Source organism: Spermophilus citellus (genome assembly GCF_964194105.1).
Source record: "Spermophilus citellus genome assembly, chromosome: X".
Lineage (NCBI taxonomy): Eukaryota > Metazoa > Chordata > Mammalia > Rodentia > Sciuridae > Spermophilus > Spermophilus citellus.
Genome location: NC_138190.1, coordinates 134,301,663 through 134,321,233, shown reverse-complemented (window position 1 = coordinate 134,321,233; position 19,571 = coordinate 134,301,663). Strand labels below are relative to the sequence as shown.

General features: G+C 39.9%; 1 protein-coding gene across 4 annotated transcripts in view; it reads left to right on the top strand.

Annotated features, from left to right (window-relative positions):
• FGF13 (fibroblast growth factor 13) overlaps positions 1 to 19,571 on the top strand; it is a 530,503-nt gene that overhangs the window by 288,579 nt on the left and 222,353 nt on the right. The window lies entirely within an intron of this gene.

The following is a 19,571-nucleotide window of genomic DNA, read 5'->3' as shown; positions in this document are numbered from 1 at the left end:
GAAATTGAGTTTACGCTTACAGAACATGTCTCTATTGACTAGCTGTCTTTAAAGCACTCAAAAGCCACCGTGGCTACTGGCTTCTCTACAGGACTACATTCATGTATGGCCTTGCCAATATTCTTTTTTTTATTTATTTTTTATTGGTTGTTCACAACATTACAAAGCTCTTGACATATCATATTTCATACATTAGATTGAAGTGGGTTATGAACTCCCAATTTTACCCCAAATGCAGATTGCAGAATCACGTCGGTTACACATCCACAATTTTACATATTGCCCTATTAGTAATTGTTGTATTCTGCTACCTTTCCTATCCCCTACTATCCCCCCTCCCCTCCCCTCCCATCTTCTCTCTCTACCCCATCTACTGTAATTCATTTCTCTCCTTGTTTATTTTCCCATTCCCCTCACAACCTCTTATATGTAATTTTGTATAGCAATGAGGGTCTCCCTTCATTTCCATGCAATTTTCCTTTTCTCTCCCTTTCCCTCCCATCTCATGACTCTGTTTAAAGTTAATCTTTTCTTCCTGCTCTTCCTCCCTACTCTGTTCATAGTTGCTCTCATTATATCAAAGAAGACATTTGGTATTTGTTTTTTAGGGATTGCCCAGCTTCACTAAGCATAATCTGCTCTAGTGCCATCCATTTCCCTGCAAATTCCATGATTTTGTCATTTTTTAGTGCTGCGTAATATTCCATGGTGTATTCTGAATTCTTTATCTGACATTCCATCTGCTGCAGATATTACCTCTTCTAACATTGAGTTGACCTGAATTGCTTGTGGTCCTTTCTTTCCTTGTCTCTTCATATTGTTCGCATTTCTTTCTGCTTGCTGAAACTGTTGTGTTATTGAATTTTCCCCCTATATATTTGTATTACTCTTGTATAGTTGCAAAGTCTCCCGCGCAGCAGGGGCTCTGCTCCTCCTCCAATTGGGGCAATGTGCCTACCACACCGGCAGGCCGCTGGGCCTGTTCTGCTGGTTGGTAGCAGGTGACTTACCTTGCAGGCGCGGGCGGTGGCTCTGCCCCTCTGCGGGCTGCTAGGCCTGTCCTGTCGGTGGTTGCAGTTCCGCCTACTTTGCAGGCGCGGGCAGCAGCTCTGCCCCTCTGAAGGCCTCTGGGCCTGTTCTGCCGGTGGGTCACAGGTTCACCTACCTTGCAGGCGCGGGCGGCGGCTCTGCCCCTCCGCGGGTCACTGGGCCTGTCCTGTTGGTGGTCATAATTCCGCCTACCTTGCAGGCACGGGGGGGGGGGGCAGCTCTGCCCCTTCGCAGGCCGCTGGGCCTGTTCTGCCGGTGGGTCACAGGTCCGCCTACCTTGCAGGCGCGGGAGGCGGCTCTGCCCTTCTGCAGGCCACTGGGACTGTTCTGTTGGTGGGTTGCAGGTCCGCCTACCTTGCAGGCAAGTGGGCGGCTCTGCCCCTCTGCGGGTTCCTGGGCCTATTCTGCGGGTGGGTCGCAGGTCCGCCTACCTTGCAGGCGTGGTTGGCAGCTTTGTCCCTCCGCGGGCCACAGGGCCTGTTCTGTCGGTGGTCACAGTTCCGCCTACATTGCAGGCGAAGGGGGAGGGTGCGGCTCTGCCCCTGAGCAGGCCGCTGGGCGTATTCTGCAGGTGGGTCGCAGGTCCGCCTACCTTGCAGGCGTGGTTGGCAGCTCTGCCCCTCCGTGGGCCACTGGGCCTGTTCTGTTGATGGTCACAGTTCCGCCTACCTTGCTGGCGTGGGGGGAGGGGGAAGCTCTGCCCCTCAGCAGGCCGCTGGGCCTGTTCTGCTGGTGGGCCGCAGGTCCGCCTACCTTGCAGGCGCGTGGGGCAGCTCTGCCACTCCGCAGGTTGCTGGGCCGGACCTGCCGGTGGGTCGCGGGTCCGCCTACTTTTTAGTAGTAAGGTCTTTTAATGTCTTCAGGGAATAGTCCGAGAAGGGGAATAGCTGGGTCAAATGGTGGTTCCATTCCCAGCTTTCCCAGGAATCTCCATACTGCTTTCCAAATTGGCCGTACCAATTTGCAGTCCCACCAGCAGTGTACAAGTGTACCCTTTTCTCCACATCCTCTCCAGCACTTGTTGTTGTTTGACTTCATAATGGCTACCAATCTTACTGGAGTGAGATGGTATCTTAGGGTGGTTTTGATTTGCATTTCTCTAACTGCTAGAGATGGTGAGCATAATGTAAGTTCATCCTTATAGGTACAGCTCTAAAATTATATGATAATCACTTTGATTTAAACAAAGCCTTTTTTCTGTGAAATCATAGTATATTCACAACGATTAACATTTTTTGCTCAGAAGAATTGTGTCCAGTCAGCAGAGAAGGTAATACAGATCCTTTAGTCTTGCCTAAAATCTCCTGCCTCCCAGTGTGCCTTAGAACATTTTTGTATATTCTACTGGTATTAAAATAGGATAAATAAAGACAGTAAGTAGCCTCATGGCAGTTGAGGTCAAATTTTGCTGCCAAATAAGTTCAGTTCAGGTCAAATAATGCCACAAAAATACATCTTTTTCTTTAGAGGATTTTGGAGTTTGAAATTGCTGATATGGTAACAAGGTATGGTGGATCTGTGTTACCCCAATTATAATGAATATAAGCATGTGGTGGGGAGAGAAAAGCCCTGCTGAGCCCTATGCTTGGCTCTTTTGATTGTAATTGTGTTGAATGCACTAAGGAACATTTTGTGGACAGGCTGGAGTCAAGGTTATGTGTATTTTTACCACCATAGCTCTGATTTCCTGAGCAATATCTGGGTGCCTGTGTTGGGCACCATGCCAGGTGGCTCACCTGGAAGTTAGATAAATTCCTCAGATTTACTCAAAGTCATCTACCTAGCAGGAAGCTGGACAAGGTGAACCTCAGGTGAAGTTTAGCTCAGAGGTCTGATCCCCCCCCTTACCCTTTAGTAATTAATGACATAAAATCATCCTCAATGAAGACGCTCAGCTCATTGTAAGAAAGGCAGCATAGTTGGGTAAAAACCATACACTGATTTGTCACTTTTTTAGCTAATTAATTAATGCTCTTGGGCAAGACATTTTGACTTCCTAGACATCAGCTTCCTTAGCTATAAACTAAAGGTGATAATCCCTTCCCAACTCATGTGACAATAGAGCTATGAGGGCGTTGGTAGATAACAAATAAACATGGGGCCATTTTACAATATCCAAAGTACCATTTCAATAAAATTCGGAAAACTATAAACACATGGACAATTCTTGTGCATTAACTTGCTTTGAGTCCCACTTGGAGGCAAATGGCCAAAATGAGTTGGGGGGATATCTCAAAAAGCAAAGGGTCTTCATGGGGCTGGGGGATATATATCACCAGATCCAGGCCATTGACACCTATGATCTTCCTTGCCAGACCTTCTGGGCTACCTCTGAAGTCCTTCTCATGCTCCTTAGGGTCTCCTGGATGGTCCCTTTTTCTTCCATTTCCTGTGCTTCAAGCCTTGCTTAGATTCATTTGGGCTGCCTTAGTAGTGTCTCCTTCCAAGCTTTTTCTGTTACTTCCTACCACATATTTATTTCCCCCTTTCTCCTTTCCTCCCTTCCTTGCACCCTTCCTTTCTTCCTCCCTTCCTCCTGTTCTCCCCCTCTATTTCCCCCTCCTTTGCTTACTTCACACATTTACTTTAGGTATTCTTGGGTCCTAGGGGATGCTTAATGAATAGAGGATGAATAAGTTATTAGGACTTACTCAGAACTTAAAGTGATTTGCCTTGCAATGGGTTGGACAATGCAGGCCTCAAGTATTTAAGCATATTTACCATATACATGTGAACTTCCTGAATTCTCAACCAGAGTCTCTGGAAGCCACTGATACCTAAGTACCAACTCTTGTTCCTATCATTTAAGAGCTCATCTAAATCAACCAAGCTTATAACTGGAAGCTTCCAGGAATATACCAAGTTATTCCTGGCAGCCTGATTCCCTGGCCAGCCTTTTGTGGGCTTTTGCTCATTGCCATCCCTTGGCCTCTATATTAGCTCAGCTTGTTCCCCCATCTGAAATGTCCTTTTCCTCTGCTTTGCATATACCTCAGCATCCTGCATCTCTAGTTCCTCCATGAAGCTTTGTCTGATACCTGCAGTTGATACTGATCCTGTACCTGTTGACCTTGTACAGCACTTATCCATGGTACCACTGGTTTCCTAGTTTATTACTCTGTTCTTATGATATACATATATGTATTGGTAGCATGCATTTTTGCTTTGCTGGCTTATTGTCAGGTACTTATTCTTTTTATGTTGATGATATAACTTATTTCTAATTATTCAGTATCTTCGTCATGCCCATTTTATAAGGTTCAGATGGGGTCAAGTAATTTGCCCAAGGTCACATTGTTTGTAAGAGTAAAACTGAGATTTAAGCCCAGTTTTCACATGAATTTAGAACTAAATTCTTAACCAGTACATGGTAAGATATTAATCTCTGCCCTAAAAGAGCTTACATTGTAGCTAGGAGGATAAGACTGAATATCAATTCTTTTTTCCTGTTATGAAATAAATGTGTTTCTCCCCCTTCCATAACTTCAAATACTGAGTTCCTAACCCCTAGTGGGAAAGTATTTGGAGGTGGGGCCTTTGGGAGGTAATTATGTTTAGATGAGGTCATAAGCAGGAAGTCCCCATAAAATGTCCTCAGAAGAAGAAGAGAGTCCAGAGTTTCTTTTGTTGGCTGTGTGACGGCACAGCAAGAAGGCAGCCATCTATAATCATGAAAAGAGCCCTCACCAGAACCTGTGACCTTGGATATTCAGCCTCTAGCACTCTGAGAAATCCATTTCTGTTTTTTAAGCCATTCAATCTATAGTATGTTGTTATAGCAGACTCAGCTGTAACACCCCTTCTATCACCTTGGAACACACCCTGGAAACTCTCTGATGCTTAATTTTTGTAGGATCCTTGAGTGCTTAAAAATTGAAAGGCTATAGTGAACCTAAGCAAAAACCAGGACAGCATACCTTAGTTTGGCACAGGGTAAGCACACTGAAATATTCCTGAAATGATTATTTCAACACCAGGTTGAGTAAGAAAGAAGAATGCTACAATTTGATGGAACTACATAACCTCTCTCTGCTTTAATTCACTCATCCATAAAATGGGAATAATAATAGTATTTATAGAGTTACTATTAGGTATAAATGAATTAATATATGTAAAGTACTTAGAGTAAAAGGGGACACTTGATGTATCTCTGCTCTTCTATCATTGTTACTGTCACTGCTGTTAGTGTGTGCAACTTGACACAAAAGGAAGAGGAATGGTGTTAATGACACCAGTGATCTTTATGTCTTAGGGAATGAGAAGTTCTATCTACATGTCTCACATGTAACTTGTCAATGTACTAGACACTTAACAGATATTACAAAAATATTTGTAGAATGAGTAAGACATTAAATGCTCTCAAACCTTTACATTACTGAAGTATCTACATAGAAAAAGTTCTAAAGGTAGAGGTTAGTTGAAATCTCTTCATTGTTTTAAAATGGGCGAGTTTCCAGTATACCCTAACATTCTACCTCTCCCTCTATTTTGAGCCCCCTGAAGCCCAGGTTTTGTCTCAGCACTGTACAAGGCTCTTCTTTCATGATATACCTTTTCCTCTTCTAGCCTTGATATACAGTTATAAGCAAGGATGCCACAGTAATAACTCTCTCCTCTGTCATATGAATAAGAATGATTTTTCTTGGAACTCTCTACCGGCCTGCTGCTTTGAGTTATTTGTCATTTCTTTAGGGGCCTGCTCAAGAGAGCCAGGCTACAAGATGTGTTGTGAAAGCCACCTGTGTTGTCTTCTGTATGACACCAGGGAGATTTGATGAGTTTGCTTTTTGTATGATTCTAAGATGTCCTAATCTTGGATAGACTGCCTGTTGTTACCCTTGGGGTTTGTCATGGTGGCATCAAATCAAAGGGCTTTTGTTCTGATGGGAGGAAAAGCAATCAAACATTTTTGCTGGGGGCCTCTTGAGTCCATCTGGTCTAAACTTCCACCTAAGGACAGGGACTGTATTTGCCTTGTTTCCCTTTGCATCACCAGTGCACATCACTATGTTTGGCACAGAGTAAGGATGCAACTGACATCTGTTGATTAAATGAATATCTTTCAGGGGAATACTGGAAATGCTTATGTTATTAGTAAGTTTGGATTTGGCCAGTCTTATGTGCACTACAGCAAAGAAGGCCTTTTCTTTCCACCCACATACTGAATTATCTAGCTATCTTTGCTACCTTCACAATATTTATTTCCCCCATTACAGCACTCACTGTATTGTTATGTCCATTTAACTCTTTCTTTCCCCACTCCTGAAGGTCTGTGGCTGTCTTGTCTGGCACCAAGAATAGTGCTGAACCCATGGTTCCTGCTCACAAAATATTAGTTGGGTGAATGATTCTAATGTCCATAGTGAACAGCAAAAACCACAATTATAGTCCCAAGTATCATATTTATATCACACAAAGGGCTTACTGTGGACAAAGATATCAGAAGAATGGTGATACTCTTGGGAGTGCTGCCAGGAAAAAGATCGGTCAGAGTTTCTTTGTTCAGAACTTAGTACTAATTGTAGTAGGAAATTCCCAGGAACATTGTAGGAATTCAGCGCATAAAGGCCCTCCAAGGAGGCTAGCTCTGACTTCTATGTAGCAGCTAGAATTTTGGTTTCCCCCTTTTTCTTGGTCCTATAAGCAGGCAGGAATTTGGAGAAAAAAAAGACAGTACCTTACAAACAAAGGTTATCTCTTCTTTCCATTTCTTCTCCCTTTTCACGATTCCTCACTGAGCTATAAAGAGTGCTGTCAGCTACCAACCTTATAGAGTTTGGGAAGCACTGCCCCAAGTGAGGACTGCTAAGCATGGGTCTCAGAGGTCTAGAACAGTAGAGCACAAAGGCAGGTCCCATTCCAAGCTAGACAGATGGGGGCCTGTGAGCACAAATCTTAGAAGCAGAGGAGAGGTGAGAGTGGAAATGTGGGCCTTATGTGATTGGTGTTCACAAAGACTGAGGTAGAGTGCTGGCTTTCTCAGTTTCAGTGTCTTATAATTGTTTTATTTGTTCTAATATACAAGACAGTAAGACACATTTTGACACATCATATGTAAATGGAGTATAACTTATTTTTCTGGTTGTACAGCAGAGGAACTGTGCAGAGTCAAAGAAATGGTTTTCTGAGCTGAGAATTAATGGATGAATAGGCATTAAAGTAGGGAGTAGAAGGATGATTATCATGATATAGAATCAAACTGGTCATGCAGTAAAAAAAGGAAATATCTACTATAGTAGATGTTTTGTTTTAAAAAGTAGGCTTGTAGAGTGACATTCCTAAGAGTATTGGAATAGAATGATACCACACAATGTGATAGACTTAAACTAACAATTAGGGGGTTCTATAAAATGGTAAGGCAGACAGGATGATCATTTTCAGTTTTTAGGTTTTCTTCTGCTTCTTATTCATTCACTTGCTCATTCACTCAGTCATCCAGCAAACATTTCTTAAGGTATTTGTGTAGCTTAGTAATTGGCCAAGCACAAGATATACAGTGGTAAGAAAGATACACATGGTGCCTACCCTGATGGTATTTAAACTCTAGTGGGAAGAATGAAGTTGCCTCTGTGGAGGACATATTGGAAGAGCTATAATAGCAAGAGGAACTGTGCAGAATCAATGAAAGGGTTTTCTGAGCTGAGAATTAATGGATGAATAGGCATTAAAGTAGGGAGTAGAAGGATGGTTATCATGAGAGGTATTCTACTAGGCACAAGAAAGCAAACAAAAAAGTAGTCACAATTAAGTAGAATAAAGCTGGGCATGGGTGAAGAAGGGATTAGTACAGGGTCCACTGCTTAGTCTCCAGAGAATATTGAGGAGTAGGCTGGGCAACTATTATCCTTTTGAAGGCATAAGGAAATTGAGACTCAGACACATTCATGACTTTCTTATCTAGAGCTGAGTGAACACATTTAGATATAGTCCCTCCCCTCTAAGAGCTTCTATTCTGGTAGGAATTCGGAAGGAGTTAACCTACATGGCAGTGCTAGTAAGTGGTAAGGCTGCAACTTGTAATCTTCTGACTTTAAGTCAGTGCCCTCCTCACTGTGTCACATTGTTGCTCAACAAGGAAGAGGAATGATTAGTCACAACCATGATGACTTGGCCAGATGAGGCAGCTCAGTTTTGTTCTAACAGCTGCTCAGGGCTTCCTAATGCTCATTGAGCACAGCAGGAACCTGGAACTGGAAAAGGTAAAGTTGAAAGAAAAACAGAATTTGGGCACAGAGCACTTATGTGACAATCATAGCTAGCCCCTTTTGAGTTTTCTGTGAAATACACATTTTACACACTTCATGTATTTAGTCCTAATAAGAATCCTATAAGGGAGGTAAATACTCAAGCTTATATTCATTTACTCATTTTCCAAATGAGGACACTGAGGCTCAGGGAGGTTAGATAGCATTATCAATCTTTCTCAACTCATAACTCAGTGCTATAAGATACAGACCATGTAGTCAAACCCCATAGTCTGTGCTCATAACCACCATTCTCCATTGAATCTAATTACCAGGATAGAATGAAGTAGATGTTAACTAGTCCAGAGACAAAGGAACAGTTGAGAATAAAGGACAGACATGTTTCTTCTTTGCAGGAGTAAGTTTAACAAGTACAGATGTACAAGATTAGATTTAGAAGAACAAATTATCCACATATGCTAATTTCAAATATTAAGTTACTATTAAATACTTATTTCTTACCACCATGCCCATAACACGTGGTAATAATTTACAATGTATTTCTCTCTTCCTACTGTGGTCCCCTTCCAGTAATTAAAGCTAAGAAATATAAATCCATCTACAGGCTAAATTCTTGAGGCCTGTTGAGAAGTCGATGCACCTGACATCTTGTATGTGTATTGTGTTTTCCAGAGTCCTTCCACATCCAAGATCACATAGGATCCTTATAACAAGCTACTGAGTGTTCTTTCCATTTTACTGCAAAGGAAATAAAAGGTTTAGAGAACCCAATGTCATGAAGCTACTAAGGTTTTGGAGTCATTGTCAGGCACCTGTGCTACTGGGCATGGGCAAACACAAACATACATCAGAGGAAGTCTATCAGAGCTGGCAATTCTGTTTTTATGCCCCACTGAAATGAACCAGTTAGTGAAACATTTGGCTTTTCAAAACATGTATCATGCATGCAGGAGCATAATGATACACTGGTATTACTTTTTCATTTCAGATGTAAAAACTCATTCAGTAAATATTGATTGAATTCATAAATACTGTCCTATATTATAGGAAGAATACAAGTAGCATTCATTATTCTCTAGGTTCCCTACAATAAGAATTATATAATGGAAATTGGTAGTTGATAGAAGCTGCATTGATTTTTTGTTTATGTGTGTTGGGGGCTTGGTTCCCTTTCAGAATATACAATATACCTTCACTCCATTTCAATTTTATTTGTGCCCTTGGTATGTGACAGTGGATTCTTTCTTGTAGCATCTTGTCCCTCATGACTGCAGAATTTGTAGCTTTAAGCATTTTCTCTCTCAAAACAAATATGACTCATAACCCATGTGGATGCAGTGACTGTAGTTGATTTGGTGAACATTTGAAAACATGAAGTGGGAATAAACAAGACCATTACTGTAAATGATTTTTAAAACGAACCTAATGCACTGGAAATAGTGTAGATGAAATAGAGGGAGGGAAATGTGAACACTAGATATACATTTCAGTTAGCTCAAGCATAGAGGAGAGGACATTAAAATTAAGGAGATACTCATTTACTTATTCAACAAATATTTAATGAATCTTACATTGGTATAAGCACTGGAGATACATCAATGAATTTTTTAAAATGACAAAAATTACTACCCGCTTCGACTGACACTCAAAAGGGGAAGAAGAGACAATAAGCATAAGTTAAACATATTTTATGTCAGGTGGTGATAAGGGCTATGGAGAAAACTAAAGCAAGGAGGAAGGGTGCCAGCATTGGAGGTGGTTAGTGAAGAATACATTGAGCAGGTGGCATCTGAGTCCAGATCTGAAGGAGAAGATGAAGAAATGCATACATCAGAGCTCCGGGTAGGGGAACAGAGTATGCTGAGACCTTATGATGGTGATACACTCCAGTGTGGCTGGAGGGGAATGAGCAAGGGAGAGAAGAGTAGGAGATGTGATCAGAGAGGTGGCCAGGAAGCTGGGTGGACCATGGTGAGAAATTTGGTTTACAAGATATCTGGTGATGTTCAACTACTATAGTGGCATTGTTGCTGGCCTACCCAGATTCCCTTTACCAGACTGCTCTATTATCCCTTAGCTGCTAGAAATGTTGGTTGCTAAGGCTCATAGTACCTCCTCTCCTTTGTTAGCAAGAGCACTCTTACCTGGGAAACTTTGCCTCCACAGCCCCAAGGGCAGCCCATAGCCAATGACTGACTCAACCCCTTTTCCTCGAGGTAGAACCAATCCTGTGGTGAATTCCTGGTCAGATATCCCCATGAGGTTAGTTTAAAGGTAAACTCTAGACCCCAGTCTTGCTTTGTTAGTTCTTTCCGTGCCCTCTCCTGCTCATTCTCGTTACCCCACCTCCCCAACAAATCCCTGGCTTAGTATATGCTTCTAGGGAACCTAACCCAAGGAAACCAACTTTAAGCAATATAATTTTAGAAAACTAACATGCTCTGTTTTCCTCTGTAGATATTGACTTTGGTTTACATTGTATTTAACCAGATGCCAAAATGGTGAGGCAGATCATTCATGACATTCTCTACTATCTTCCATGGTCTTAAGGAGCCAGGAAAGATAATTTAGGAGCTAGATACACTAAAGTTACCATTGTGCACGCCTGTGAATCTCTTTTGAATTCTGCTGCTCAGTGGAAGAGAGCATTTTAACTAGGGTCTTGATAGCATTGTGTTAGAGTGATTGATTTGTTTTTACACCAGTAGGTGAATCCACAGGAGGGTCTCTTTAGATGCCTCATTTTAGTTATTTGGAATCTTAGTCAATACATATTGACTTCCTTCCTGAAATCTTGCAATCATGAGTGAGTGAATATAATATCTGCAGTTTTCTGAGAAACCCCAGTGTTTTGCAAAATACCTTTTATCTAACTACAGCCTTTTATTCCTGGTTTCCATTTTCTGAAGCAGAAATAAACTGCCTGGAAAACTTGAATCCATCTCAATAATACCAAGAGATTTGCCTTTTACCCATTTCTCATAAGTGTGGGAAAATTGACTTGTTATCAGGAACTAAAGTTTAGAAGGCAAATGCTTTGGGTAACAAATGTCTCTTTACTGATCTAAATTTTAGCAAATAATGTGAGAAAGTACCAACTGAAGGTCCTCCCCATTACATATGCTGGAATGAGCAAATTCAATGTCCTGAAGGACCTCTGTAATTTCTGAGGACACTTCATTCCATTCTCACAGTGCCACCCCGTAATGTTACCCTGTGACATAGGCATGGAGGCACACTGGTTCCACTTTGCAAATGAAGAAATATGGTTTTAAAATTTAAGTGACTCACCCAAGATCACAAAGCTGTAACAGTGGTCCACTTTATGCTTTGAATGTAGCCCTTGCTGCTTTGCCACTGTGACTTATGTTTTAAACAGATGTGTTCTTTCTCTTCCTGTCTCCCTGCTCCTCCCTAATCTCTCCCCCTCCCCAATCTCAGTGGAAACAGGATTACCTTTCTTCCTTATCCTAGTCAGAGTTATCTGTCCCTGAGCACACACCCACCATAGGAACCAAGTAATTCAGACTTAGGGATAGCTCCAAAAGATCTCAGAAATGATCATCTCCCAAATTACCAAGTGAATTACAACTCCAGCAGAGAATATGTGGAATGTAGCCTTTGAATCACCTCTTTAGAAGTTCATGTTGATGGGCAGAGTCACAGCCTCTGGGACAGGAGTCCTCTGCACTTCTCCTTCACTAGCAAAGCAATGGACCTTCTTTTTTCTTTTTTCTCAAATCTGTGTACTCATTATTGGATTGCCACTGGGGACAAGAACCAAGCTTTTGGTAACAAAGCTTTTAAGTGGTGTTGATAGAAATAGACCCTAGATTTTCTGACAGCTATGCTCTTCCAGAGATCAATGTTAAGGAAAAGCAACGACTTATTTTTTGGCATCATGCTTGCTAATGTGGTCATTCTACTTCCTCTTTATGCAGGGATGCCAGCACATCTCCATTTATTTAAATCAAATCTGGTTTCTCCAAGTAATTTGCCAAGGTGGCACTCTCCTCGTTATAGCCTCTTGGTGGCTGGCTGTGCTTTACCATGGAGTGATTCTTTGAGTCCTGAGTTTCTGGATTGTAGCCGTGTGATTCTTCATCCTCATTTTGCATTCCTTTTCATCAGTTACCCAGCCACCTGTTTTCTTGTCCATCTCTGTCATCTGGCAGCATATTTTCCACCTCCTGTTTATTGTCTTGGCTCCTGGTTGGTCATTAATCAATCAATGCCATGCTGTGTTGTATGGGATACAGATCCAGACTCCTGAGAACTGGTTTAATGCTGCCTCCCCTGTGTCTTCCAGCTCCGGTTACTCCCCTGGGATTTGCCAACAGCAGACAAGCAGAGATAAACCCGCCAATCTATCTCAGTGTGTTGGGATCAGCTTGTTTCCAGTTCAACTAGACAGAGTTATAGAGAATAGGGAGCAGGTGGTGAGATGGGGGAGGTAATGGGTGAATAAGTACTTGGCACCTTATGGAGAAGCAGGTGACTGTGTCTTATTTTTCCTTTTGTTGAAGAAATTAGAACTCTCTCAATAACTCAGAGCATCAAAGATGGTAGAAACCTCTCTTGGCAGTGATTTTTAAAATAGCCAAAGGGGAGTGATTCAACTGAAAATATTGACTAAGCTCCTTTTCTGGGTCTTGTAAGAAACTTTCTGGGGACCTTGTTTTGTAAGACCTTGACAAGTGATCATTGTGGTTGATCACACCTATGATGGGACAGTTCCCAGAATTTGATGGCTTAGATAATTGCTAAATCATGTAGATGCTGTATGGCCTCCATGTCAATACATGGAGCCTTCCCCTCTCAGTCTATCCCATAAGCCCAAGGGTAGATGGGTAATATGAGTGGACAGGGCATGGGCCTGAAACTGTCATCTTAAATTCATCCATGCTGTATAATAAGTGAGCATGTTGAGTCACCATAGGTCCTATGGCAAGGCTGGGTGTGTAAGAAAAATGAACATTACCTCCGTGTAGATACCAGGACACCTTTTTGGCTGCACTGTGCCCCATATAGCAGGAGAGAGTAAGCGTGGCCAGGGAAAAACCCTCTGTGCAAAGCAACTGCGTGAGATTGGGTAGCTCTTGTGGGGCATCTGCCTAAAGAAGGCTCCTCCTACCTTCTCTCATGCCAGATGCTGGATAGTGCACATGCCTCTAACTGACAGCATTCACGCATTTAGCTTACATGTTCCCGCCTATATTTAGAGTCATGCCAAACCCAGGGGGCACAGCTACTTATAATTTTCTTGCCAAAACATGGGAAAAATTAGAGGTTTGTTTCCTTTTAATTCAATAAGGAAAGGCACCACCATCTCCTCCAGCAGCTACATAGGCGGAGGTGCTGATTAAAGCTTTGTGTTTCATTTTAGAAATACAGTTCCTCAGTCTGTTTTGGGGGATCCCCTTCAACTCTTTTTGTCATTATTGTTACTGTATTTAAATTCAAAAAGGGAAATAAATAGAGTTGTCTGGAGTAATTTGCTCTCAAGAGGCAATGCTGGCAGACCTTAATTGAATAATCCCTGTCTAGTAGTGTTTTCCTTCCTAGTTTACTAGTGGCCCCCGATTTGCCTAGCTCAAAAGTTGTTCAGATGGTACACTTTGTGCATGATGTTTAGCATGGTGTCCCATAGTAAGAAAAGTCTATATTGTCGTACCAACATATCTGTCATATGGCTTTTCTTGCTGGAGAGCTGTATGAGACAAGACTGAAAGAGGACAAGATTGATTCATTCATTCATTAACCTCATGAAACATTCATTGCTTTGCTCACCCCAATATGCCTTACAGTCTAGCACATACAACGTATGATCTGGTACATACCAGGTACAGAATAAGTAGATATGCAAGTGAGTTTTTTGGATCTAAGCAATCTATCTGTGTTAGATGGTGGATTTGGGATCAGAGATCAGGTTGTTTCTAATTCTGCCATGAGCTTTCTGGGTATCCTAAAGCAAATAATACCCAGAGCCTCAGATTTCTTCCCTGATACAATCAGGATAATACTTGCCTTCTTTAGAATTTTAGAGTTGCTGAGAAGATCAAAGTCAAATCACAATGAGGGACTCTATGGAAAGCATTTTTAGTCTAAAATGCTAAATACTTCAAATTGGTTAGTTGTCTACTGGTAACACACCACGTTGTATTTGGGTCTTCAGGGTATCATTATGATAACCACATTCAGTGTTTTTCATCCATTTCACCAAAACATTTTGATAACATTCAATGGAAATGATACTGAGTATTCATAGATTTCACTGAGGAGATTCACCTCACAGGGAGGAGAGCATAGAATTGTGTTAAGTGTTGATTTTAACATTTTCTAGTATGTACAGATACAGGAATATAAAGTACAAATTGAAATATAAGTTTCCTATGAAATAAATATTCACTCTGTCACAACACTACAAGGTGTTAGAATAAAGATTCTACCTCTGCATACATAGTATACTGTTCACAGCAGTTGGGACCCTTCCAGAGGGATGGAGAAAACACTAAAAACCATTATTACACTTATGATTGGGCTTGATGAGTTTTGACTTGAAATAGAGGAAGTACAAATAATGGGGTATAAGTTAGGAGAAGTGAGGAGACTTGCTTGAGATGAAGGTGAGAATCTGATGTCCTTTGAATGGTCTGTGTTTTACTTTTCTGGTTGCTGTACCATCTGTGGGTTTTTCCAAACCTAGTAATCTGGCAGGATACTTTGAAGACGCAAAAAAAATGACCACATAAGAAGAGTTTTGAGACCTGGTAAGCATTCAATAAATGCCTAATGTGTATCTTCATTTATACTGCAGCATTATTGTTATCCTCATCACTATAGCCACAATGCAAGAGAAGTTGAACCTTTAGTCTACCCTCTACAAAATACACCCCATTTAGTATTTACTTTTCAGTCTTTATTGCTATATATTATAAGAGGAGAAGGCCTGGTATCTCAAAACTGTCTCAGAGAGAAGGAAACTTGGACCTAAACAGGAATTAATTTGCCCTAGGTTAGGGAAAGGAGTGATAGAGTCAGGACCAGAACTTGAGACTCAGTGCCCCTGACTTCTCACTAGTCATTAGCTATCCCTTCTGTTTCTTCCATCACCATCAGAGATGTGGACATTCTGCAACCAAGTTTACAATGAGTCTCATCATCAGATACTACTTGTGGTTTTGCTAACCCCAAATTCCTCTACTTATTGTGACCTTTTCTACATTGGAACAGTGTCTGGCTTATGGAGACTGCTTATCAACAATCATGGAAAGAATGGATAGTTTCTGATATTTCATTCTCCATAGCTGAAATGATTGACTTCATTGTCTACAGATAAATGACCATTTTGCTGATCATGACTGTATATCCCAGGTCTCTGGTGACATGCCTTCTCTCCCTTTGAAGAAATTGATCTTCCTTCCATTAGCCAACCCTTGCTTTCCTAAGTGCAGGTCTTGACATCCTGGTATGGAGAAGAGCTTGCCTTACAGGCCTGAGTGAAATTTTTCTTTTATAGAGAAATTTACTGGGGATATAAAATGCCACATTTGCTGGTGTCTAGTCCTTTGCTCTATCCCCACTCTCTTTATGCCTGCTTATCACACTTTCACTAAAGAGTAGCCAAATAAAATTTCTGTCTGATAGAGACGAAGACAGATTTTACTTCCAAATCAGAGAAGATTACTTTGTAGTCTCTAGGAATTTTGCATAGTAAATATTTGCTCTAGTGAATTTTAATTGCTTGATGCATGGAAGAATGGGATCCAGATAAGTAATAAGATTATAGTACTTCTTTGTTGAAGCTATTGCAATTCTTGGGCAGCACAACTTATGCTAAACATGACTACACTGCACTTCACCTGGGCCATGTGTATAGGTTTCTTCTTTCTTCTCCACATCATATCTATGCCTGTTCCTGACTTGGTACTCCAGATACAAGTGGTAGCTGCCACTGTCCTTGAGGCAGAGAGAATAGAAACGTTTTCTAGGGAAGGCTTCTCAATCCTTTCTCCTTGGCTGAAATCTTATGATGTAGGGTAGCATTTTTCAAATTTGGTAGGAGGGAGATTTGGTGGGGGGCTCTTATCAAACCCTTATCAAAACAGTTTGTGTATTAATTTTCCATTGTAGACTTTGTTTGAATAAAAGGTTTTGGAAGAAATTTGAAAGTAACTGCTATGATGTGCTGATTTCAGGTCTATGTATTAGTTGTCCTGTCTTCTGAAATTAGTCCCATTCATGTTTCCTATAGAATGAGACCTGAAGCTAACCACCAGTTTACCTTCATGGATCAGTTTACTTGGGATATAAAATGCCACTTTCCATCCCTTGATAAAACACTTTATTTAGTGGGGACGTAATTTTGTTGGTTGTGTAGAATTTGAGGTTCCTTTGAGGAATGTCAAAGAGGAGATTTCAGGAAACTTATTTGATTGCAAAATAATGCCAAAGTTGTCTTCCTCAAAAGAGATTATATATATATATATATATATATATATATATATATATATATATATATATATATATATATCTCAACTAGACCTAACAGGCTTATATGAAATACTGCACCCAACAATAAACAATAGTAAAGATTTTGCTCAAGTACACATAGAATATTCTCCCAAGATAGACCATATGTTAAGTGACAAAAGAAATCTCTAGATTTTTAAAAAGATTGAAATAATCCAAAATATCTTCTCTGATGGTAATAAAACTAGAAATACATAATTTAAAAAACTAGAAGATTCAGGAATATGTGGAAATTAAGCAACACAATTTTGAACAACCAGTGGTCAATGAAGAAATCTCAAGAGAAATTATAAAATACTTAGAGATTCAGGAAAAGGAAAAGACAACATACCAAATCTTATAGGTTATAGTGAAAGCAGAGCTCAAAGGTAAATTTCTAAATACAGATGCCTACATTAAAAAAGAAGCAAGATATCAAATCAGTAACCTAACTTTATACCTTGAGAAGACATGGAAGAACTAACTAAATCCAATGCTAGAAGATGAAGGAAATAATAAAGATTAGAATGGAATTTTTAAAAAAGAATAGAAAAACAATAGAAATAATCAATGAAGCAAAAAGCTAGTTGTTTGTAAAGATCAACAAAGTTGACAAAGCTTTAGCAAGTTGACCAAGAAGATACAAATAAAATAAAAAATGACATGGGGGCATTATTAGTAACTTTACAGAAACACAAAGCTTTATAAGAGAGTAATAAGAGCCACAATATGGCAATAACTTGGATAACCTAAAGGAATGGACACAAACAAACACCCTACCAAGACTGGATAATGGAGAATTAAGAATATCTGAATAGATGTACAAATCAGTAATTTAAAACCAATCAATGAAGAAAAGTCGAGAAACAGATGGCTCCCCTAGTGAATTGTACCAGACATTTAAAGAAGGACTAACACAGTCCTTCTGAATCACTTTCATATAAGAGAACAGAAGGGAAAACTTCCTAACTTCTTCTATGATACCATTATTACCCTGCTTACCAAAGGCAGAAAAAGACATCTCAAGAAAATTGTAGAACAATATCCCTTGTGCACATAGATTCAGAAATTCTCAATGAAGTACTTGTGAACCATATCCAAGAGTATAGTAGGAGGATTATATACCATGAACAAGTAGGATTTATCCCAGGAATGCAAGGATGGCTCTGCATAAGAAAATCAGCCATTATATCACATTAATAGAGTAGAGAGAAAAACACATGATTATCTTAACTGAAAAATAAAAGGCATTTGACATAATATTTTCATGATTAAAACAGAAAACTAAGAACAGAAAGGAATTTGTTCAACATGATAAAGGCCATTGATGGAAAAAACCCTCCAGATAACATCATGTCAATGGTAAAAGACTAAAAGTTCTTCTCCTGAGATCAGAAACAAGGTGAAGATGTCCAATTTCACCACTGTTCTGCAACATGTTACTGGAAATTATATCTACAGCCATCAGGCTAGAAAAGAAATAAAAGCATTCAAATTGGTAACGAAGTAGTAAAATGATTTCTTTGCATGTGACATAATACTTATATGTAGAAAATCAAAACAAATTCACAAGAAAGAGAAAATATTCAAATTTTGCAAAGTTGAAAGGTATAAAATCAGCATGAAAATTTGCTTGTGTTTTTATATATCAATTGGAACATTATGAAAAAGAAATTAGGACCATTTATAACAACATTGAAAAGAATAAAATACCAAGAAATAAATTTCACCAAGGTGGTAAAATACTTTCACTGGAAAACTACAAAACATTCCTGAAAGAAATTAATACCTAAATAAATGGAATGGCATCTTGTGTTTATGGATAGAAAGACTTAATATTGTTAAGATGTCAATAATACCCAATGAGAGATACTGATACAATGTAATCTGTATCAGAAGTTCAACATCATATTTGTACACTAATGGAGGAAAAACTTACCTTAAAATTCATATGGAATTACAAAGGGCTCCTATATAGGTTCCTATAATGTAAAGAAAATGCAAGGAAGACTCATTTGTCTGGATTTCAAAACTTAATGGAAATGATAGTAGTCAAACAGTGGGGTATTGTCATAAGTTTAGACATATAGGCCAATAAGTAATAGAATTAAGAATCCAGAAATAAACCCATACATCTAAGGCCATTTTTTTTGACAAGGCTATTAAGTCCATTCAATGGGAAACCAATAGTCATTAGGGTAATACAAAGCAAAATCACAGTGAGGTATTGCTTCACACCCATTAAAATGGATATAATTTGTCTTTTAAAGAAAGAGAAAGGCCATACATGTTGGCATACACCTGTAATCTCAACAACTTGGGAGATCAAGGCAGGAGAATTGCAAGTTCAAGGCCAGAGTCAGCAAATTAGCAAGGCCCTAAGCAATTTATCAAATCCCTGTCTCAAAATTTTAAAAATGGGGGGCTGAGGATTTGGCTTAGTGGTAAAGCACCCCTGGGATCAATCCCTGGTAACAAAAAAATAAAAAATAAAAAAGTGCAGGTGGTGGTAACAAATGTTGAAGAACCTGAAAACTGTGCAATACTGGTTGAAATATAAAATAGTGCAGCCACTGTGTATAACAGTTTGGCAGCTATTAAAAAGGCTTTGTATAGACTCCCCAACTTAGCAATTACACATGTAGGTATATACCCCAAAGAATTGACAATAGAGGCCGAAATAAATACTTGTATTACAAAGTTAGTTCTAGTATTATTCATAATAGTGAAAAGTTGGAAGCAACATAAGCATTCATCAACAAATGAAAGGGTTAAGAAATTTGCTATACACATGCAATGGAATAT